We start from the raw sequence: 23,891 nt of genomic DNA, 5'->3' as shown, positions 1-23,891 counted from the left end.
CCCAGAAGACCTGCCAGGATAACATCAGCGGTTCTCTGCCAGACAGCAGGGCTGTTGGCCAGACCCATCGGCATTCTTTTCCATTCATAGTGCCCTGAGGGCGTGTTGAATGCCGTTTTCTCGGCATCTGCCGGATCCATTGCTATCTGCCAGAATCCCGCCGCCATGTCCACTACCATGAAGTACCTGGCAGAGCCCAGCTGAGAAAGCGTCTCCTGTATATTGGGGATGGGGTATGGATCGATGCGAGTTACGGCATTTAGTTTGCGGTAGTCCACTACCAATCGATACGAGCCATCTGGCTTTTCCACCAATAGTGCTGGTGCTCCCCAGGGTGACTTTGAGTGTTCGACAATGCCGCGATCAATCAGGTCCTGCACCTGCCGCTCCATCTCCTCACGTTGGGAGTAAGGAATCCTGTACGCACGCTGGTAAACGGGCGATGAAGTGCCGGTTTCTATCCTGTGCTTTATAATGCCACAGCAGCCCAAATCCAGGTTGGACGCGGCGAATACTTCCGAGTAGTCGTTCAGCAAACCAGCCAGAGCCTCCCTCTCCCTGGATTTTACGTGAGAAAGATCGAACGACACCTTTGGAGCAGCCGAAGGACTAGCATGCTCTACCGTTGCGAGTACCGTATCGGTGGGCTCACGTTTCTCTATCGCAGAGGTGAAGAAAGCCAATGTTTTGTTCTTGGGAAGTCTCAGTGGCTGCTGGCTACAGTTAACCACCCGTAGGGGCACTCTGTGGGCGTCGTTAACTGTCACGAGGCACGCGGCTGCCTTCAGGCCATTGCTGAGAGAGTCGACCGGCTCAAGCACTCCCACGGCGCCGCTCTCTACATCTGAAGGCACAAACGCGTACAAAATGTGCTCCGACCAAGGAAGGACGACCGCCTCATCGACCAGCCTGACGGCAACCCGCGAATATACCTTCTCCAATGATCCCACTGTTTGACGGGTGTCAATATCGGTAATGCGAATCTCAGCGCCTCTCCTGTTCAAAAACGGAACTTTTGATCCGCCCGCATTAACCTCTTCCTCAGAGAATGAGACTACTACCTTCCCTTTTCTCAAAAAATCCTGCCCTAATATACCTGACACTCCGTTTGGCAGAGACACCGTGTCCGGGCATACGTAGCAGGGGTGCTCCAATGCAATTCCGCCGAGAGAGAAGTGTAACCGGTAGAGTCCACTTATGCCAAGAGGATCCCCCGTTATGCCTACAAATTTGGTTGCCATACCACCAGACGCTTCCAACACCTCGCGGTCCCCCTTCCTTCGAAGCGTGTTAAAACTGCTCTCCTTAAGCAATGTCACCTTTGACCCCGTATCTATCAACAATTCCATGCAACAACCATTTAACTTGCAACGCACAACAGGGCATGCCTCGTCGGCCACACAAACTACCACCACCTCATCATCCACTGCTCCCTCCCCACGCTCCTCAGGCTGGGGAGGACTAACTAGTTTTTTGTCTCGGTATCTGGAGCCCCGCTGTAGGCTTGCTTAGGGCGTGTCTCGCCTGCTTCTCTTTGTGGCTCCCCACGGCGCACGTTTTGGCAGAACCTGGCGATGTGTCCGCGACCCTGGCAAGCGAAGCATACGATTTCTTCAAAATCTCGCATACCGCGCCTGTAGCTTTGTGGCGGTCTCCGGTTTCCAGCGAATGAGCGCTGTTGAGCGCGCGCTTCAACCTGGCGTTCTACCTGCTGAGATAGCAGCTGTTCTAAGCGATCTAATAGCTCTGTCAAGAGAGCAACCTCAGGGTTGAGCACCGCTCTCTCTATGACGCGTACTCTCGCTGCGGCTGTCGTTAACGCCTCATTTCGTTCCTCATCCAATGCGGCCTCCACGGCTTGGTCGAAATTGCTCGGCTTGCGCGAGAGCACGAACCGGCGCACGGGGTCTTGCAGACCAGCCACGAACAAAGCGGTCATTTCCTCTTTAAGTATATCGTCCGCGTATTTCTTCTTTAGCTGGTCTCCTTCCTCCTCCCTGCTTAACGTATCGCGCGCTAAGCACTGAAGCCGCGACGCAAACGTTCGCACGTCCTCCCCTACCATCTGTCCGGCGTCACGGAACCTCTGTACCCGCACGTGACGTGGTTCAGTGTCGAAATGCTCAAACGCGAGCTTCTTAAATTCCGCAAATGATTTTGTGGATTTTACTTTTTCGTCTCGCCATGCAAAATCATGAGCAGCTCCTGCCATCTTACACCTCGCCATTCCCAGCATTTGAGCATCGGACCATCCCCCCATTTTCCCAATCTCTTCTAGCATGGAAAAGAAATCGCAGATTGGAACCCCTGTCTTATCTCCTGTAAACGTCGGAATGACGCTTCCTAATGCCAGCATGCTTGCTCCGAGCGACGGCTGTGGAGTGGGAGCTCCCTCAGATAAAGACATTTTTTTTTCAAGCCCTCCGGTGCCTCAAGCCTCTCAAATGGGGGTAAAAGTCCCACAATCAGTCCCGTGATTCCCTTTTGATTACAATTTTGAAGTCATGATTGTCGCAGCATTCACAGGACATTTGCTTTTGAGACCCCACTTCTGACATTAGTGTGATGACCCCATAATGCGCAGGTCCACACGGGACGGAGAGGCAAAGAGACACCGTATGGCTCAGTTTAAACAAACAGGTATATTCAATAATTACACATGATTAAGATTATACATCAGAGGCTGGGGTGTCCGAGCTTACGTGCCGACGACTTCATGGGGGCGATGGAGTGGCTCCGGAGTTTTGCTCGAGCGGTTGCTGGCAGAAGCTGCACGCCGACGGGCTTCGGCGCTGAAGGCCCTCTTGGCGAACGATGTCGTCCTGAGCGTGCCTCTTCCGTACTGCTTCTCGATTTTTATATCCTCTTCTCCGCACTCCCTAGGGTGAGGACGCCCACGCCGGAGGGGAAGGAGGGGGGGCTAGGGCTTTCACTTGGGCGCACAAACATACCACCGCACTTATTGTCTCGCCCCCCTCACGTGTTGAGTCCGAGGGAAAGAAGGTTGTCTTCGCGGTAGCGCATAGCGTCGGCTGTGGTACGGCGCGCTCTGGCCCGCTGACAGTTCCCGCGGGTCACCGGCCTCCATTCTTCATCCATCAACTGACACTCGCTCCTCAAGGTAAGGCGCGCTCTGGATCGCTGACAGTTCCCTTGTCCTGGAATGTGCCCGGGAGGGCCGCCCCTGGAACCGCCACGCCAATTGGGGAGGATAAAGCCTGTTTCCCCGCGGCGGCGGCGGCGGGTCCGGTTGGGTCCGGTTGGGCTTAGACCCCTTCGTTCTGGTTGTCACTCTCAACGAGCATGGCTGGGTAATTGATGATGCCTGTCATCTGGGTCTCCGTCTACGCCGCGCCGTCGAACGTGGAACCTCGTAGCACACACAAGGAATGTACCTCGTAGCACACACAAGGAATGTACCTCGTAGCACACAAGGAATGTCACAACAGACAGACAGACAGACAGACAGACAGACAGACAGACAGACAGACAGACAGACAGACAGACAGACAGACAGACAGACAGACAGACAGACAGACAGACAGACAGACAGACAGACAGACAGACAGGTAAACGTGCCAGTTCTCATGTATGACATACTGCAAAGATCATGGAACGACACATGCCGTTGACCCTCGAGATGATGGCGATGATGATTAGAATACTAATAGTGTATTTTTATGAGCCCGGGGAAGTGTGATATACCGCTACCGATTTAAAAGTTGCCAGAATACTGATTAAATATTGTACAATATCCAGCAACCGAACACAATTATTATGCGGGAAAACAGGTATACCTGCAGCTAATAATTAAGGATGATGATGTTGATGTTCCTAGGAGGTCAAGACCCTCCCCCGTTTCCGCCACTTCCCTCCAGGTCTCGATGGTAATGGTTTCGAAATCCTGCGAATTCTCCGATGACTCGGTGATCCCGCGGAATTTTGCAAGAAAGGGCTAGATTGAAGAAGGAAACCAGCCAAAAGACAAAGACACAGGAACAAGGAACACAGGACAACGCTGTTCCTTGTTCCCGTGTCTTCGTCTTTTGCGCTGGTTTCCTTCTTCAATCATGTACCGACTCGCCCAGCTCTCCACTCTACTAAAGGGCTAGATTATGTCTTCGAACACTTTTCCGACTATTAAGATCGCACGGGTCAAAATGACTGACCTAGAGTGGGCAGCGTGAACCGCTCTCTCTGTCAGGAGCACCACGGCCCTCCGTTCAAATTTCGCCACAGCGAAGTCGTTTTCCCAGCCTCCCCCCCCCCCTTCGGAAAAAAAACACCTCCTAAATACCCATACACCAGAAGAGAATTCTGGGTACCATTTCGTCAACCAGTCTGAGACAAGCTGGTTTGAGTCAACCACTTGTCTTCCCTCAAAACTGAACTAATCAATGGTACCATCAGCATCCTCGACGTTTTTTACCCGCGAGCACCGCGCGACCATTCTGCGAAGCCGTTTAAGGTGAACGATGGGTCTCTGGAAAAGAGTTAAAGGAAAGATAAAAGTGTGAGCAGTGCCTGGTCGTCTGCAAAGCAGGCCGCCAACCTAACCGATTCCATACGAGAAAAAAAAACAATGATTACGAACATAGAAATAAAAATCGCACACTAAAAACAGAAGCGAACAACATTGTGCCCCACTAAACGTCATATTATAAGGTTTGAAACAGCGACGCAGCAGCACAGTACCAGCACGTAATCAGTTCTATTAACACAACAATTTCAAACAGCGCTAGACAGCAGGACCAGAAAGAGGAGGAGACAAACACGGCGCTGAGTTTGTCAGCGCCGTGTCTGTCTCCTCCTCTTTCTGGTCCTGTTGTCTAGCGCTGTTTGAAATTGTATTGCTACCATAGAACACCAACTCGCCCAGTCTGCTACACTTCTCTTAACACATCTTCATTAAAAAAGGAAAGGAAATCAGCTATCGCATCACTATATATTAATTATAGCTTAGCATTTTTTCACCGCTGTAACACCACTATGCTGGTACGTTCGCCCCGTGCTGCGGTGTTTAGGCATATTATGTGAATTTCTGAGAAAGAACAAGGAACCGGATACCGAAGAGAGGTTATTCGGAAGGATTTAAAACTGAAAATACATTTGCATCTGCTAGCATTACGGAACGGGGATACACAGAAGTAGTGGGAGATTCGAAATTGAAAGGAACCGACAAAAAGCTTGGCCGCTCTTATACAGGTTTTTCTGGCTTCGTTCTCTTTTTAATAAAATCAGCAGGAGTCCTTGTTAGCAACCGCCTGAATCACATTGCCTCGCCAGTGCCGTCTGCTCCAGTTTCTGTTAAGTTAGCTTGTAATGTGCAGCAGGATCCCCTTCACTCGACTGCAAGGCAAGACTCGTGACGTCAGCGCCGGCAACGAGCGTGAACACGAAGCAGTTTTGCTAGGGGCATCCGCGCTGCGACGAATTTATCGCGTGCTTGTTGGACTGAACTTATTTGTTTGCGGCATCAGACAAAGCTAACGCGAGTCAACGTGAGTTATATGCTTTACGCGCTCCCGAGAGTTTGAGCCGACCGGCAGGCAGCTACGGCTGCTACGCCAGCGGAGGAAGGGGCACGGAGAGTGGCGTGCCGTGACAACAGCACTCCTTGCAGTAAGACCAGGGTATATGTCCTTCTGTAAGCTCGGGCTGAACGGACATTACGGCGCAGCACAGAAAGCTAAGAGCGGACGACTGCATCCGGTTGTCAAGAAAGAGGAAATCGAACACCAAGCCTCATTGCATGAACACTGTGGTGGTGCGCTCCAACTCCGCTTCGGAAGTAACACTCATCGGAGTAAGACGCAGCAACTACAAAAAGAGTCGACCTCAAAATTTCGACCGCACTGAATGACGACCTCACTCAGCCTCAAACTCACGCTTGAGGTTGAGGTCTGATTTGCTGAGGTCTGATTTGCTGACCTCACAAAATTTCGAGCAGTCACCGACCTCACCTCAACATCACCTCACGACGCGAGGTTGAGCCCGACATCATGAGGTTTCCCACCTCTGGTCACATCCCTGCTGTAGGCAAACATTCGTAGAAAAGTGGTAGGTAAAAAATAACAGATTGTTTATTGTGGTGCTCCGGTCGTCGCCCTGCAAAACTTTACCTGTGCCCACGGTAAGAAAACATGGCCCCAGCCGCAGCGGACGGCGCCTGCCTCTATATATAGCATACGCTGCCCACGTGTCTGTGCGCCAGAGGGTGGTGTGCAGCGACCGCGCAGAGAACCGCGAATGCTGCTCACCGAGGGATACTTCCACCCGTTAACTGTGCCTCAGGCCAGAAGGCTAGCAGGTAAGAGTAGGCAGACTTATCTGTCTATGCGCTGATAGCGCCAGTCAAGAATAAATGTCTAAGCGTAGAAAGCTGGGCAAGTGAAGGAAGCCGACAGCCACCGCAACCAAGGAGCATAGGGAATTGTTTCTATTTTATTTTTTATTTTGTTTTGGTGGCTGTTGTCTCCCTTCATATGTACGTCATAACAAGACCCTCATTTGGATCCTCGTTTTCGGTGGCTGTTGGCTTCCTTCATAGGTATGCCATTAGGAGCCCCCCCCCCCCCTTGCTTTTTCTTGTCTGCTCAGTAGTGATTAACCAAAGGACTGACAGCCCGTCTACAGGCTGCGTTGCGCAGAAATTTGTCAACATGATAAAAAACTGGCTGTAAAAACTTCAGAGCAGAACAAAGAACGGGACAGCAGTTGCTCCGCATGTTTCCCGCTGTTTCTTTTGCTACTTGCTCCTGTTTTGCTATTTTGTTTTACCTTTTGTATAATGCATATTGCCTTGTTGGAATACGATCGCCTTTGTGTTGGCACTTACTTGACCTGTGTTATTTTAGTGTATGTGATGTCCCACTCCTGCGACGGCCTCAAATGTGAGGCCAGCAGTATGTTCAAATAAATAAATAAATTTTATTTTTCCTTTAGTCTACCTACCCCGTTAATGAATATTGCTTGCGCGGTGAGAGTGAAAGACATACTCCTCTCAGCCGGATATCTCTCCTAAATTCATCACTGGCTGCATGATATGTACGCATTGTAGATGAATGAATATGCATAGAGGAAGGATATTTAAGGAAGTAAGTAAGCAACTTTATTGTGCAGGAAGTAATACAGTTAATTCCTGCGGGTGGCGTAAGGCTAAAGGCTCGGAAGCCTGACGAGGCCTTAGCCCCCATACACTTGTTTACAGCCTGCAGCAGCAGATTCACATTTTCTTTAGATAAAAAAAACTTACGAGGTTACAATAGCACAAACATATTTCCGCACTGTCAAATACAACACGAGGAGTGCAGCAATATAGTACAGCAATACAACACAAATGCACTTTAGAGATTTTGTTAAGGTAAGAGGGTACAGGTACATCCATGTACAACCGAAACTAACACTCGATATAATCCAAGCCAAAAACTAAAAAGACGTTACTGAAAATTTCTAATGATACTATCTGGTAGAACTGAGCCTTGTCTTATAATGTGTAGAGCAAAAAAGAAATCTCAGTTACAGACTGCATGATAGCTATCTACAGAGGCTTGTAGTGATACTTGTAGTTTGTTCATGGCTCTAAAATATATCTGAGGAGAACAAGAATTCTTGATATGTCCGTTTAAAAGCTCTGATTGGCTGTCTGAAGTCAATATCAGATTCGTGTAGGTTAAGTAGTCCTACTTGGTAGTCCATGCCCTGTTTGTCATAGTTTTAAATATTTTAATCTTTCTTTTAGGGTCACTCCGGTCACAGAAGGAGGAAAGAACATTTATTTCTTCGGGCCCCCCGTTCGGGGCGCTCTCAGTCGTGGGCGAATCAGTCTGGCGGTGCCTTAGGATGATCCATCTACCTAACACCACCTTTCCAGCACGTCTTCGATGCCCTGGGTGAGGAGCCAGGGTTGAAGGTATTGAACGATTATTGGTTGAGGAAGCCGACTTTCCGAAAAAAAATACGGTGTGGAAAAAACGGCACTTGCAGAGGGCACTCCAGGAAGCGTATGAGGGACGACAGTCAACGATAGCAGGTAGCATTCAAGATGAATAGGAAGCGCTCTTCGTGGTAAGGTTATTAGTGTGTGCAAGCGCGCACTAGTCTGGCATCCTCTTACAGGCTTTAAGTTTGGAATGCAAGAGATGACAGAGGGGCCAACGCCACCGCCCGTTTCCGGGGAGCAGTCGGTTCTAAAGCTCTCTCCGTACCAGGGAAAACACCAGGTGTGAGATCGAGGCCTTACTTGGAAGATGTCTAAGCCTCGATTGAAGGGCAATAATCAAATTACGTTCGCGAACATCTGCATCTCATAGTTCTCGTTGAGCCAATCCCCCAATGTTCCATTCAGGCCCTTGTTCAATAGGCGCCGGGGCCCCCTGAAATCAAGCTATCCTCCCCTCCGATACAAGAAAATGCTTCGGGCAGGTCCCTAAAACAAATCCTGGCTACGTGAAGGCTTCCATTGCAGTGGCAAAAATTTGCTGCGCGCGAGACAGTTGGAGAGACGTGCCTCGTGTGAACAGTGGTCGTAGTAGCCGCTGTGGGACGTCCAGAACCCGAAGTGGTGGTCGAAGCCTCGCATCAGCGGAGTGTACTCCTTTCTGAAAAAGCCCAGGTGCCACTGCGGGATAAAGAACGAAAATAAAAATAAACAAATAAATTGGCAGAGAAAGACAAGCGGACAGACAGAAGCACTGAATGAGAGACGGACAGGAGCGCGGTTGTCTAGATAGAACCACATAGATAGAGATATAAATATAGACTTGGCAGCAACACTCCTGTGATCAAATATCCGAGATAACGTGACTCGTGCAAAATGGATTGATTAAGCTAAAAAAAGCGTTTTTATACCAGAAACAAACCATACGTAGAGGTGCAGCCGGAAAATTCTTGATCATGTTTTGAACAATAAAGATTTGGCTGTAACTGGAACCAGCTGCCTATTCTTGAATTTCTATAACAGTAATATTTCGTCAATATTATCACTATTATTAGTGATTTAATTCAAATAAAATTGCAATAGGCCACCTTTTCCAACTCGCGCTGGCCAAGACACAGCCTGAAAGTATGCCCTGATAACGTTATCTCCTTTGTGATCTTTTTTTATGTAAACATGTGCCGAATATCCATGTAAAGCATGGGATCAATGTGCCAAATTTATATAGCATAAGAAATCTTTACAGGATACACAGGAAAGCGGTTAGGTAGTCTAGAATAAATATCGCCATCCCTGAAATTATGGACCTTTGTAGAAGCGAACAACCCTTGAAATGAAAACAAGAAAATTAGGGATCGAGTTTATTATTCTCTTAATAAATCATACAGCTTTCTGTACCCGCAGAAGTGGATCCCGCAGAAGCGGTTTTGTTCCCGCAGAAGTGGATCGCGGTAGGGCGACGCGATGGGCTGAAACTGTTGCGCTTCGAGACACTATTGCGCTGACCAGTGCCGTTAGCTGCAGGAGGATTCGGCGTCATCGCTGGCTTCCAGTGAGAAGGCGATTTCGTGATCTCCTGACGCTATGCAACCTTATTATACTGCGGTCCCGAACGCGAGCGGTCCCGCAGCACCTAATTGGTATCGATAACTGGAAACACTTTGGGGTGCCTTTATTAAGGTGTAAGCGTAGCTTGCGCCATCAAGAAAAAATCCGTGTGTGTGAAAAGATGGTGTCCACATGCAACCCGGAAGGTGGCGGTTGAATTAATGATTGCTCACGCCAGGTTGCTCAGATAGAGCAACCTGTTTCGGACAAATTCCACCGGTGCCACGCGCCTGCCATTCCAGGGCAGTGGCGCATCACTGTGCCAGGAGTAGTATGAGAACTCCTATAGGGAGCTAGGAATATATGGGCATTAACCCATTAGCTATACCGTCATACCGTTAAGGCGGATCAGCGCGCAGATCGGAATTGGCGCGGTGGCATCGAGGTGGCTGCGTAGAGCCTTGCGGATTAAGAATTGCCAGCTGCGTGGCACCATGTTACGCCATGCGGCAGCGCGCGGCGATAGCGTTCACAAAGTGAACGGGAGGGCTTACTGCTTCTCGCACGCAAGCAGTCTTAAGTGCCTCTGCCAATTATTTCTTTGTCTTCCTTTGTTTAAAAGAAATTTTCAATGCTGGCTTCCGTTCCGGACCTCGCCGATTTGAAAGAAGCCGGGCTTAAGCAGGCAATCACCTTTTTGCGAGAGCCAGTGCATGTCACGGTAAACGTTGCATGAGCCTGTGGCGCTCAAACAAGTGCACAGTTACCTTGCCGATTGCGTGCGTTGAATAACCCAAGTCTTTGAAGTGTTCGGGTAAAATCTTGAACTTGAGCGGCAGACCCCATGGCTCAGAATTTTTGATGTCGTCGTTCTGCATGCCTGAGAGGAAAAAAATATCAGCGTTAATATGAGATCATCGCACGCCGATCTGTCAATTTCTAACCGAGAAAACAGCGGACAAGATAGCGAGTAAAGCTGGCTGACATGGGAGCTGAACTTCATCCCACTATGTATTGGAAGAACCTGGACATCTTTTATTTCGTATTGATGGTTAACGAGCGCAAAAAAGACCAAGAGGAAGCGAAGAAGACAACACGACACAAGAGTTCACTCGCAACTGAACGTTTATTCGAAAAAAAACCCAGCAATATGTGCACAAAAATGCGAAAATACAATGAAGCAAGAGACTAATGTTCACTGACGCCGCACCAGGAATCTTAATCAGGAATGGATTACACGCGCATCAACAAGAGATCTAAAGGAATGCAGTGAACATCGGCACGAAAAAGAAATACACGAGACAAAAATCAAGCGTCATCAAGGAAAGCTATTTCATGGCTTATTAGGGTCAGTGAAGGGGTGCTAGTGCTCGTGTCTATATACTTTGCGATGTAATGCGCTTCCTTTAGCTTGCGTTTGAGTTGATTATGGTGTGTGAAAACAACAGTAGTGTTATCAAATTTTGGGGCACATCGCTTGCGTTTTCCTAGCTGGTCGCAATCCCGGCAGTGGTCAGACAGGTTAGAGCGGTCTTGATTGAAGGAATTCTTATGCTCCATAAGGCATATGTTTAAGCAGCGGCCTGTTTGGCCGATGTAAGCACGGCCGCATATCGTCGGAATTTTGTATACTACATTTTTACAGCATTCAAAATACTTGCTGACGTGCTTGATACAGCATACTTTGCTAACGGGGCGGGCTGTTACGTCCGCTCGTTTTTGGACGGCCGCGCACAGACGGGAAAGCTTGGCAGGGGCGGAGAAAATGACGTCAACATCATAGCGTCAACACATTATGCATCAACACCAACTAGCTCATTCTGCAGTTCTTCTAGAGTTTATTTCTTTTACATGGGCGTCTTTTGTGCGTCACAATTTGGACCGGTCTAACCCAGCGGTCCTATTTCCGCTTATAGCTGTGTGTATCTGCCGAGCACGCACTGCGTCGTGGCACGGTCGGCAAGACATTTGCTCTCAGGATGTACAGGAACTTCGCGGTTGGCTGAGACCATCCACGGGGCACACGAAGAGCAAGATTCTTCGAAGTGAATGGACGCGCCAGGCAAGATTCTTCAAGGATGTGTGGTGGTCAAGATGCGCCAGCGGGACGCCTCGCCATAACCAGTGTGCAGTATACCTTTTTCAGCCAATGTGAAGTTTTTGAACATACGGGATGGCAGCAACCTTTTTTTTTTCGCGCTTGTGCCCACTGCTGGCAGTGTGGGACCTAATAGATCTTACTAGACTCTCACATAGACTTGAGAGGGCCGCTTCAGGGAACCCTGATGCTTTCAGCCTAGCTACCTGTTCCTGAAAAACTTTTTGAGCATTGTGCAGACATAATTTTACCAAAGCAAATCTCAGAGAAGAAACGGCTACACCATGTTTAATAGTTTTCGACTGCGCAGAAGAGTAATTCATCAATGGTTTTGAACTTCTGGGCGCGTAACACCAGCAGATATGATCAGGCAAAAAGTGCAAGTTCAGATCTAAAAACTGCAGCTTTTGCTGTTTTGGAAGTTCGAAAGGGAACGACAGTCCAGAGTTATTTTCTTTGGAGACATTTAAAATGCCACCAACGCGCCGATTGAAGCTGTCTATTTTTGTGAAGCCAACATACCTAAATATGCGAAGGTGAAGGTCACTGAGGCACGCTTATACATTTCTGTCAATACGATTTTAAGAAGAATCACAAAGAGTGGGCGCAACGGAAGAGCCAATGCATACACCAGAACTTTGGACCTAGAAGTTGTTGCACCAACCCACAAAGGTTGACCGCAGATAAAAAGACAGTAGTTCAGCGAAATGTTCAACCGACGTGCCACAATTTGATCTGAAATTGATTTCATCATTGTCCTCAAATATGCAGAGCTGGACGCATTCCAGCAGGGCATCGTGTGGGAGAGAATAAAATACGTCTCAATGTCTATGCTTTCCCAATAAACGTTTTTTCCCAATAAACGTTCAGTTGCGAGTGAGCGCTTGTGTCGTGTCGTCGTCTTCTTCTCTTCGTCTTTGTCTTTTTTGCGCTCGTTAACCATGAATGCGTAGCAACTAGCCCAACTTCTTACCTTAAGACATCTTTTATTTATTAAGGATGAAACGCTTCTTCCACACATTTTCGGTATTGTCAACCCAGTATCGCTTGAAATCGCCGCAAATTCGACGTTCAGACCAAAACCAAATAATTCGCCGAAATTCGCTCCATGAACGTATTCATAACCACGTAAAGAGTATCACATAAAAATTCCCCAATCACTCCTTGTTAAATTTGAAACAAAGGCGGAGCATTACGAAAATGTGGCCGCACTCACAGAATAACTCGCACATTGCCGCAACGTTAAACGAGGTGTTTTTTATTCGTATTTGTAGCATGGAGTTCTCAGTCGCTAGAGAATAGCTGCGTGCATTGGTAACAAATGACAGTAATTTAAGGCTGCTGTAGTAACTGCGTGGAACCATCGGTGGCGACACCTGCCGCAGTGCGCGAAGGGGATGGAAATTAATTATTGTCGTTTATTTATTTATTTTTATTTATTGATATTGTCAGCCCTGTATGGGGATTTTACAGGAGTGGAAAAAAAGTGAATGACAAGTAGCACATACCAATGCAGACATTAATAATATTAATAAAGCAGGCTGTTGACAACACTTGGGGTTAGATACAAAATATTTGCAGTTGGCACACAATAACTTAAAAGATTGCATAGCTGACACACAACTCAAGCCGCACTTGCAAATTAAAAAAACTCAGTGGCTGGAAAAAAGACTGTGTGTAATGCTTGTCATGAATTTTTCGACAGACAGCAGTATCAGGTAGACAATTCCACTCATTAATCGCTCTTGAAAAAAAAAACTGTACATAAAAGAATGAATGCCAAAAGAAGGGGCTGGAATAAACATAGTATAACGATGCCGTGACGCCTCGTTAGAACGAATTAAAAAAGATTGCGATCTATCGATATGAATTTGATTACGGATGATTAGGCACAAGTATTTTAGCCTGTCAAGCTTTGGACGCGACTCTAACGTATGAAGGCCAGCTTGTGAACAGAGATTGGACGGCGAGGTATGATGTCGGTATTTGTTAAATATGAACCTGGCAGCAAGACCCTGGAGCTTGTCAATCCTTGAGCAATTATTTTTCATGTATGGTTCCCAGACAAGTTTCGCATATTCTATGATCGTTCTGATGAATGTGTTATATCCTGGACTTATTTCAGTGGCTGCATGGTATATGTTTCGCTCAAGGCTCCAGAGTGCCTTTCGAGCTTCCCAGCACACAAAAATCTATGTGAGTGTTGCAATGAAGATCGAGGATAAAATGAGACCTAATTACTTATGCATCATATTCTTTTGGATTACTTGATTTTTGATGTTGTATGAAAAATTGGATGTACTTCTTTTTCTGGTTATTTTCATTAAAAGTGTGTTTGTCGGGTTTAGGACCATTTGTCATTCATCGCACCCAACGTCGTCGTAATCGGTCACTTTCATTCCTGGCGCAATCTTTCCGCGCGTACACATGCTACCGGTGCCATAAGAGCTGCGGCCGGGGCTGGATGAGTGGAAAGCCAGAAAGCATCTACAGGATCTGGAACGGTAGGCGGGTTTTACGCCGATGAAGGAAAGTGCTCCACTAACCTTCATTCATCACTCTACGTGCCCGCACGTGCACGTGAAAGGGCAGCTGGAAGCGCTGCTTCGGACCGATTATTCCTCTGAAGCAGGGGCTCTGAAAATGAGTTCTGCGGAAACTCCGCGAGCTGGTTTGGCGGCTTCCGCGAGCACTCACACTGCTTGGTTCCCCCCCCCCCCCCTTTTCCGGCACACTTAGTGATGGTGCCTGTATACAAAACACAGTACCAGCAGTGGTTTGTCAAAACACATTTTTTCAACAGCGTTCAGGCTTCAGGCTTTCATGGGACAAGGCGTGGTAACGCGGCCGTAGCGCTGTGTAGAGGGCATAGCTTAGCGAGGGCAGAGCAAGCGCCAAGCACAGGTGCTGCGTAGTGGGGGGGAGGGGGAGCAGGCGCCAGGCGCAGGTGCGCGGAGCCAAGGCGCGTGTGAGAGCCCGCGCCGAGCGCAGGTGGGCGGAGTCCAGGTCAGTTGGAGAGCGCGCTCCCAACTGATGGTTCGGACTTAGTTCGGAAGAACGTGCATTTATAGACGAGTGCGCTTGGCAGTCATTTCTCGAATGCTGCGCAAATGGGTAAAGTCGCGCGCTATCCGGAAGAAGAAGCCGCCAGTCGGGAGTTTGCGCGCTAACGGGCACGGCGTCATCGGGTGAATCCAGAAGCCTGCGCGAGGGATACCGAAGACATTTGAACTACAAAAGCTTGTTACGAGTGTTTTAAAAAATAAAATATTAACCCAGCAGTATCGGTCGGAAAAAAATGCTTTAGTGGTCGGAAAAGAGAGAGAGTGTGTCATGGGTAGGTAACCACGCAGGCAATCGATCCGCTTGCTTTGAGAAGTTCCATGAAGCTTAACCTCGCGACCAGGGAACGCCAGGCAGTTTCACTCTTAACACCAGCGTTCGCGACGTTAATTCAGCGAAGCTGGGCTAATTTTATTGGTGAACTTTGAGACCCTAAATTATCTCGCATGTTGCACCAGCAGGCTCGGGCGAAGCGTAGGCAGCGGAAACGTGACACCTGATGTCGTTTCGCAACACGCTCAGTGTCATCATTCATGATCGTCAGCCCGGCTACGCCCACTGCAGGGGAAGAAGCCTCACCAAGCTCTCTTCAATTAACAGTGACTGTACAAGCCGTGAACACCTTATCCCCACAGACTACTTCCTCACATCCCCCCATCTAACTTCCTGCCGCCTCCTGCTACGCTTGCCTTCACTCGGAACACACTCCGTTGCCCTTAACGACCATCGGCTATCTTGCCTTCGCATTACATGCCCCGACCAAGCCTATTTCCTCCCCTTGATTTCGACTGGGATGTAATTAACCCACGTTTGTTACCTGACCCACTCTGGCCTGTTTCTGTCTCTTTACATTGCATCTATTATTTTTCATTGCATATCTCGCTGCGTTGTCCTCAACTTAAAGAGGTATCTAAAGAGATATCCAAACTCGTCTTTTTTTTTCTGCCGGGAACTCTATCTACACGTTCGGAGCATTCTTAGAAACTTCGAATTATTGTCCTGTGCGGTCAATTTCCGTAATTTAAACCGGATTAAACACCATGGATCCCGCCTTTTTTTGAACTCGACGCTGAAGGTAGAAGGAGTCAAGCAGCGCGTGGACTGCCTTTCAGCCAGTCCCGTGGCGGCTTACTGCTCTGCCATCGGCGGAGTGATACGTAAACCAAAGAGTCCACGCGTATTGTTATTTCCGCGGGCCTAATATGCGGCTATGTTGTTTGTGACTGAAAATATATTTATTCACAGAAGCCTAAAAAACAAAATAAAAGCGAAAACGAGGCCGCCACGGGACTGTCTGAAAGGCATTCCACGCGTTGGATGGCTCCTTCTACTTTCAGCGTTGAGTTCAAAAAAAAAAAAAGGAGGAAGCCGGGGCGTTTAATCCGATTTGAATTAGGGATATCGGCCGCACAGGACCATAATGCAATGTTTCTAATACCCTAGTTACACGGCCGACTTAACCACGGTTCAGTTTATCTCAGTTAATACACACCATAGTTATGCGCAGTCACACGGACAATCTAACCGCAGTTATTTCGGTAACCATGGTCATCGTAAACTGAGGTCGGCCACCTCAGTCAAGCCTTGCTAACTCACAAGATGGCTGCCACCATGTCGGTCGAGCCCAGTGCCATGGCCAGCGAAGCGTCCTCCCAGAAGCGTGTCAACTGGCCTACTGTGACTACAGAGGCGTTGATACGAATCTGGGAGGACAACCTTAGCGCACTGCGCTCAAACACGCGCAATGCGCGCATATATAATGCGATGGCAGAGTTGTTGAACGCGGGCCTGCCGTCGGGCGAGGGACCGTACACGGCAAAGCAGGTGCGGCAGAAGCTTGAAATCTTGAACAAGCAATACCGGTAAGCACTAAATCTTTTGTTGTTCCTTCTCAAGTAACGATGTTTACCGTCTATTTTGGTTCCGCGTGTAAACACCAGTGTGTGTGTGTGACGAGCGGCAGCCGCTATCGTAGCCTGGCTCGTCCGAGTGACTGCCAATCTCGTAGCGTTCAGCAGAACCTCGACCGGCTGGCGGTCGTGAGCAGAACACACAGTTTAGTACGAGTTGCGTGTCCTTTCCTGTACGTGGTGCGGTGTGATCCTGAACTAAGCTTGGTTGCACTGACCGCGTACATTTCCTTTGTAGCGTGCATATTTTTAGGCACCGCAATGGCTCAGTGGTAATGGTGCTCAGCTGTGGACTTAAAAGGCGTGGCTTCGATCCCGGCCGCGGAGGTAGCTTTTCGATGGAGGCGAAATGCTGCTGGCCCGTGTACTGTGCGATGGCAGTGCACGTTAAAGAACCCCAGGCGGTCGAAATTCCGGAGCCGTGCACTACGGTCTCTCTCGTAGCCCGAGTCGCTTTGGGGCGTTAAACCCATATAAACCAAACCAAACCGTATTTTAACGTTTCATCGACAGCGTGTAAAGGGCAGACTTCGCCATTGCCACAAATGGCTTGCGCCAGCAGCACACACGCGTTTCCTTCTTACAAATAATGAACTTGCGCAAAGAAAACAGGACACAACAAAGTAACACATACGACAAGAACAGAGCGCAACTTCCAACTAGTTTATTAAGAGCAGGCAACTTGAATATATAGCAGTGTTAGCCAACAGAAAGATTACAAAACCAAAAGAAAGATAAACCACATGCGCTGTTAATACCAGCAAGCCGCTGCCAAGGGTACAACCTGATATCATTCTGTCAAACTGGTATGATACTCCATAACAATCAAAACATAAAACCAAAAAATAGAAACTGAAGAATCTTGAGGTGAATATATCTCATATTCCCTGTGTTCATTGTTCACCTCATGATTCTTCAGTTTCTCTTTTTTGGTTTTATGTTTTGATTGTTATGGAGTATCATATCAGTTTGACAGAATGATATCTGGTTGTACCCTTGGCAGCGGCTTGCTGGTATTAACAGCGCATGTGGTTTATCTTTCTTTTGGTTTTGTAATCTTTCTGTTGGCTAACACTGCTATATATTCAAGTTGCCTGCTCTTAATAATCTAGTTGGAAGTTGCGCTCTGTTCTTGTCGTATGTGTTACTTTGTTGTGTCCTGTTTTCTTTGCGCAAGTTCATTATTTGTTAGAAATGAACCAACTCGCCCAGACGAGAGTGTTAATTCAACATGTTTCCTTCTTGATGCATGCATAGCTTGACCTATGGTAGGTGGTCAACAATGTACCTTTCCACTAGCTGAGGCTAAACTGCTGCATGTAGACATGCTAATACAGGTGCTACTCGAGCTGTACAGCTTTATTCGCTGAATGTGTTCAATAGCACGAGTGCCACCTTTCCTCCATTTTTCTCTTAAAAGTAATTGTACCTTGGGTATTTTCGTGACACAGTTTCATGGACTAATACTGTCTTTCATTCTAGGAAGCTCAGGCGATCTGGATCGTCCACTGGATCTAAAGGAGTGCAGTGGCCCTTTTATTGACAGCTGCACTCTTTTCTTGGCACACTGCCAGTAAATGACAGTGACCTGATGCAGGAGAGCGTGGAGGTAATGTTTTTTTTTTTTTGCCTGTAGCACAGTTCAGCCTGGTAGCAGCGTAGTGAATGCTATGTGCCTGCTTTCCATTCCTCTTTGCAGACACCTTTCAGAAACCACTATAAAGTTTTTGAGGAACAGTACGGAAAAAGGAATAAACAGAGAGTTGAAAGCAATATCATGTGTGCAAACATGCCTTTGCTTCTCCATTTGTGTCGTACCGCATCGTTGCTTACAAAGGGCTAATTGATGTCGATCTAGGTTGCATCGAAGCACTACACGACACCAAAAGCAAACTACACAAACAATGCGAAGAGCCACCTCACTCAGAACTTGACGTGTTTTTATTGAAAAGAATAGAATGAGCATGGTCGAAAGAGATAAGCATATGAACATAACAGCAAGGTATATATAAGCAAGAACACATGAAAGAAATCATAGTTGTCGAAAACCCAACAAAAACATTAAAAACCAATGTGGCAAATGAGTAAGTGACAAGGAGGACCTTACGCACAGTCCTATAGAGTGTTTTCAGTAGCTTCCTTACAAAATGGTTTTTGTGCTTGGACATCATACACAGAACACAGAATTGAGCCTCTCGGCACAATGTGCAATGCATCTCAAAATGTGACGGCCCAGACTCTTTCAGTGAGGCTTCATATATGCTCTTTGACAAGAAAAGTTTAAGTACAAGAAATTAATTGCAGGGATTGGACAGCGTGCCACTATTGACATGAGTGGCGTATGTAGCAGCACGGCCATCATAAGTCATTTTTCCACAACATGTGGCAGCCATGTTGTGTTCAGTGTAAAATTGACATGGTGCTCCAGCACAAGGATTTCCTCACATTCAAAAATTAATAGAGTTACACAAGGACAAGAGGCAATGCAAAGTTTGCGCCGTAAGACAGTCTGTTTTTACTAATGAGTAGGAAGCTCTCTTATCCCCCTGCGATTTCTCTGTATCTTGTCCTGTTATGTTTTCAAGAGTCTGTGATCAAGGCTTTACTTGCCTACCAATTATCATATGATTCTGTATTTTAGTGGCTGACATATCTTTGTCATTTTCTCTTTTTTCCTCCATTCACAGATGCCAGAGGATCCAGCCCACACTGGGCAAGAGATTGTCTTTGAGTACGAGGACAACTTGATACCCGTCCCCTTTACAATTCCCTGCACTCTGGAAGAGGGTAATGACAGCACGGCAGGCAGCGAGCCAGCAGGCAGGGAGCAGGGGACAAGTGGGGAGCGATGTGGAAAGTCCAATCTTCGCAGGAAGCGGCCTTCCAGCTCACTGCTTCGTGAGCTGATGGCCATGCATCAACAGGCTGAGGAACGTGCAGCAAAGGCTGCGAAGGAAAGCAGCGAGCTGCGAAAGCAACTCATCGAGCTCCAGAAAGAGAGCAATGAGGTGCAGAAGGGCATGCTACAGGTGATGAAGGACTATTTGCAATCCAAGGAGAATAAAGAATAATTGATTCTGTCCTGTCTGTAACAAGCAAGGCACTGCCAGTAATGATATGCTGTTGACAATGCTTATGCAGAAACCTGTTTCAACTTTTCTAGAATTCCTCAAAGTTGACATGGACAATGCAAGAACTTGTGTACAGTTACTAATGTACAAGTGGTCACAAACGTTTCTGGCACACCGAAATCATGAGGCACCTAAATTTCCTCACTGCATATAGAACAGAAGCCATGAACTGAGGGGTGGATTATGCAGGCACACACTGCAGTTTGTGGCTGCATGTTTATACTGCTGAGCGATTAAGTTTTGCCACAATTTCCGTCTTCTGAACTTTTTGATGAGATACTTTGTTCATGCTCTTTGAAAAACAACTGCGTGCTTACAGACGAAGACTATGTCTATGTTCTGCCTCTGTCTTCGTCTGTTAAGCGCAGTTGTTTTTCCTACATGGAATGGAGACGTCACTTCCTGTTCAGACTGCAGAACGGTTGCAAAGATTTCACATATGAAAATGAGAAATGAACACAGATGAACCAAAAGCAGCTTAAAAGCACATACCTGGTGTTTCAGGGAAGGTGATCACTCATGTTTAAAGATAAGGTTTTTGAGGTGAATCATGTTAAATAGCTAAGTGATTAAATTCTAATAGTTAACTTTTAAAGTATTGCCAAAAGACACCTGCTTGCAATTAGAGATTTGTAGCAGACCGTTAAGAATGGCCATATCAGTTTAGAAATTCGAAAATGCCATTACCCTCGGTGCTGTGGCACGACAGAATTTGGCTACATCGTGCTATAATACATGCACTTTCGAACAGTATGTAGGCAAAGCAACCCCTCCAGGAGTCGTAACTAGTCGAAATAGCCAAATTTTGTTGTGCCACAGCGGCGAGAGAAATGGCATTTTTGAAATTCAAAAACTGATATGGCTATTACTAATGGCCGGCTACAAACCTCTAATTGCGATCAAGTGCCTATTGGTAATAGTTAAAAGCTAACTATTATAACTTAGTTACGCACTTTGCTAGTTAAGATGATTCGCCTGTTTTTGACGTCCGCCTGTTTTTGACGTCCGCCAACACTCGTACTACTATGCCGCAAATTGCTTCTCGTTGCCTCAAAAACCTTATTTTGAAAAATTAGTGATCACCTTCCCTGAAACATCCGGAATATGCACAGTTGGATAAATATTTTCGACCTGTATGCCACAAAACACACTGAAATAAACTCATGCACCAACATGGCAGTAAATGCAAGGCATTTCACTTTGAAGCAAGGTGCTTTGCCAGGGCATTTCTTACGGCCACCCCTGAAGGTTCCACTTGACTGCTTGTGCAGACGGGCTGTGGCCGTCGCCTGTCTTCTACATGCACCACATCCAGCCAGTTAGAGTCACAGCTGTCGGTAAGTTCTTCACATATGTTGTGAAGGACACAGCATGCTCGAATGACATAGGGTACATTAACAATGTCACATTCCAGGCCCTTCAGTGGAATTCTGAAGCGTGCCTCGAGGCGCCCAAAAGCATTTTCCACCACACGTCTGGCACTAGAAAGGCGAAAATTAAATTCCTGTGCATCAGAACCGATAATGCCGGAATGTGGGAAGGGCTTCATTACATTCTTCTGCAGTGGGAAAGCTTGGTCGGCAAGGAAGAGAGGCCCAATCTGCACACCTTCAATTTCTCTCACTTCCCTCTTGAACAAATCGCTGTCCAGAATCTTTGGAAGCCGCGACACTTCAAAAACTGCAGCATCATGGTTTCGGCCAGGAGACCCAGTGTTCGTGTACAAAAATTTGTACCGGTGGTCTGCGACAGCCAAAAGAGTTGTGCTGTACCACCCCTTATAATTGTGGTAACCCACAGCGTGTTCCGAGGGTGGACAAACTTCAATGTGGCAGCCGTCGACAGCTCCTACGCCCTGCGGGAAGCCTGCGACTGCTGCAAACTGCCGGAGATGTTCGGCCAGCTCGTGCGTCCTCGGCATTTTTATATACCGAGGTTCCAGCACTTCCACCATCGTGTCGCAAAACTCCCTCACAATATTGTTTACTGATGAGCGGCTCACTCCAAACACATTTGCGACCGTCCTCTCTTCTGCTGAGGTGGCTAGGCGATATATGGCAATCGCCACACGTTTGCGCAGCGGTATCGCCTTGCGCATGTTCGTATCGCGCCGCTTCATGCACTCGCACACACCCACGATGTACTGAAATGTGCTCCTGGTCATTCGAAAATTTTCTCTGAAGCCACTCTCCGGAAGGTGCGGGAGAGTTGTTTCATACCACGACGTTTCCGGGGGTAAGTCCACACACTACGCTCACGCGAGCACAGCCTTGCAGCTAAGGCTTGCAGACGCCTGCACGTTCTCTCCGCTTGCTCTTGTTCAGCTTGCCGTTCTTCCAGCTCGTCGAGAATTGCGAGCTGCCGCAAACGTCGCTGCTGCATTTCCGTCTGACAGGCGGCGAACATAGCCAGGAACCCGCAGCCTCTGTCCACAGCGTCCGGCACGGGCTTGCTGTGAGCCATCACGATGTATGACTTCGCGCTGACGCACGGCGCCACGGCACTCACACGCAAACCACAATAAGAGATGATAGAAGAGAATTTAAAATAACACTTATTCTAGCGAACAATTAAAATAGGAAAATAGTTGGTAAAATGAAACGTGGAGCGCGGCAGGAAGACGGGCGGCAAGTCGCAGAGAGAGCCAAAGCAGACGGGATTGACTTGGCTCTCGGGTCGCCTGCTGAGTCGACTGCACCCAATGTCGAAAGACTTTCTTAAGTTTTGTCTGACTTTCAATAACCTCGGGACAACAAATTTCCCTGCACAGATGTAACCAAACTTCGTTCGAAGAAAACTTCCTACGTTTGTGTTTTAGGTAAGATTTTGTGTACCACTTGCGTTAAATTAGCCGTGCAGATTTCTCTTCTGGAGCAACAACGTGACCGACACAACTGCGCACACCGAGAACAAATTTCCGCGTGTAACACCACCAAACTGCAGTTCACGATAACCAAGGTTAACTCCGCCTAACCACGGTTGCGCTTAACCGCGGTTAAGCCGGCCGTGTAACTAGGGTATAAGAATGCTAGGAACGTGTAGACTGAGTTTCCGCGGTAAAAAGATGAGTTCAGATTCCTCTTTAATGCACTCTAAGTTGAAGCCTTTTCGTTAGCCTCCGCGTTTCAGTCCCATAGGTGAGCCCCCCTAATATACAAATGTTTATATTTTCCTCTTGAGGGGTACTATAGGCCAACACCGATCTGCGACTTAAGCAAGATGTGGTGGCGCCGCTGTCGCCGGCTGGGACGTCTGGGGCAAAGCCGGGGGTTGAAAGTAGGCTTAGCCCCCATATAAGAACACATTGAAGCAAAGGCTTTCAAAAAATTTTCTGACTTCATAGGGCGCCTACAATGTTGTACCTTGGTGGAGAACAACAAAGTTCATCCTAGAACAAATCCTGAAAGTATGGGGGGTCATTCTGAAGGCGATATCTACTTAAGACACCGCGTTAAGTGCGCGTGGCGGTGATTCCCGGCTGCGGGGGGGGGGGGGGGGGGGGGGTTGCGGAAGTGGAGCGCGGCTCCTAGAAACATACGTGAGCAAAACTTATATAAATACTTTTCTCGCTTCATAGAGTACTCATGGAAGTGGCTGTTAATAGTTTGGCAGTGCTTTGAAGAAGACATTAAAAAGCATTCTGCGTCATTTCGACTTTTCACTCCCTCCCTTGTTCCTTCCCTTACGGCGCGGTTCAGGTGTCCAACGATATATTAGACAGGTACTGCGCCATTTCCTTTCCCCAATAACCAATTATTATTATTATTTCGACGCAATCGTATTAATGTCACGATAAAAGTGTGTTGTGAAGCCGGACATTCGCCCGAAAGGCGCTCTATCCGCTGGGTGTCTTCCGCCGAATCACGCAAGCTTCCCGTGTATATACTCTGACATGCTGCCGTGTGCACTTCATTTGATCACTATAATACTGTCCTTCGAGCCTGACAGCATTACCTGAAAAAGCGATTCTCAAATGGCCCGGAAAGAGCACGAAATAGAATCGCGCACTGTATACCAGGTGACGGCCCAGACGCCTCCGGCTCCGACGTTTGGCAGCGTCACTTATGAGTGTAATCAAGGCGTTAACCCATTCGCTTCCGCCGCTTCATCCGCGTTCCGCGCGCTGCCATCCGCGACATTTTTTGAGCGCGCGGCGCGACCGATGTCGCTGCAAACAAACCGCGATAACTTGCGCTAGAAAAGTC

The 23,891-nt window shown here is 47.7% G+C and overlaps 1 pseudogene across 1 annotated transcript in view; it reads right to left on the bottom strand.

Annotated features, from left to right (window-relative positions):
- The window catches only part of LOC144103244 (arylsulfatase B-like), a 113,367-nt pseudogene that overhangs the window by 73,997 nt on the left and 15,479 nt on the right, over positions 1-23,891 (bottom strand). Inside the window, exons 4-5 of the transcript XR_013308279.1 lie at positions 10,252-10,364; positions 8,510-8,620 (exon numbers count right to left, since the gene is read on the bottom strand). The product of XR_013308279.1 is annotated as an arylsulfatase B-like (transcript). The remainder of the gene's footprint in view (positions 1-8,509; positions 8,621-10,251; positions 10,365-23,891) is intronic.

This window comes from Amblyomma americanum, chromosome 9, assembly GCF_052857255.1.
Source record: "Amblyomma americanum isolate KBUSLIRL-KWMA chromosome 9, ASM5285725v1, whole genome shotgun sequence".
Taxonomy (NCBI): Eukaryota; Metazoa; Arthropoda; class Arachnida; order Ixodida; family Ixodidae; genus Amblyomma; species Amblyomma americanum.
The sequence above is the reverse complement of the archived record's forward strand: the minus strand, read 5'-3'. Positions and strand labels throughout refer to the sequence as shown.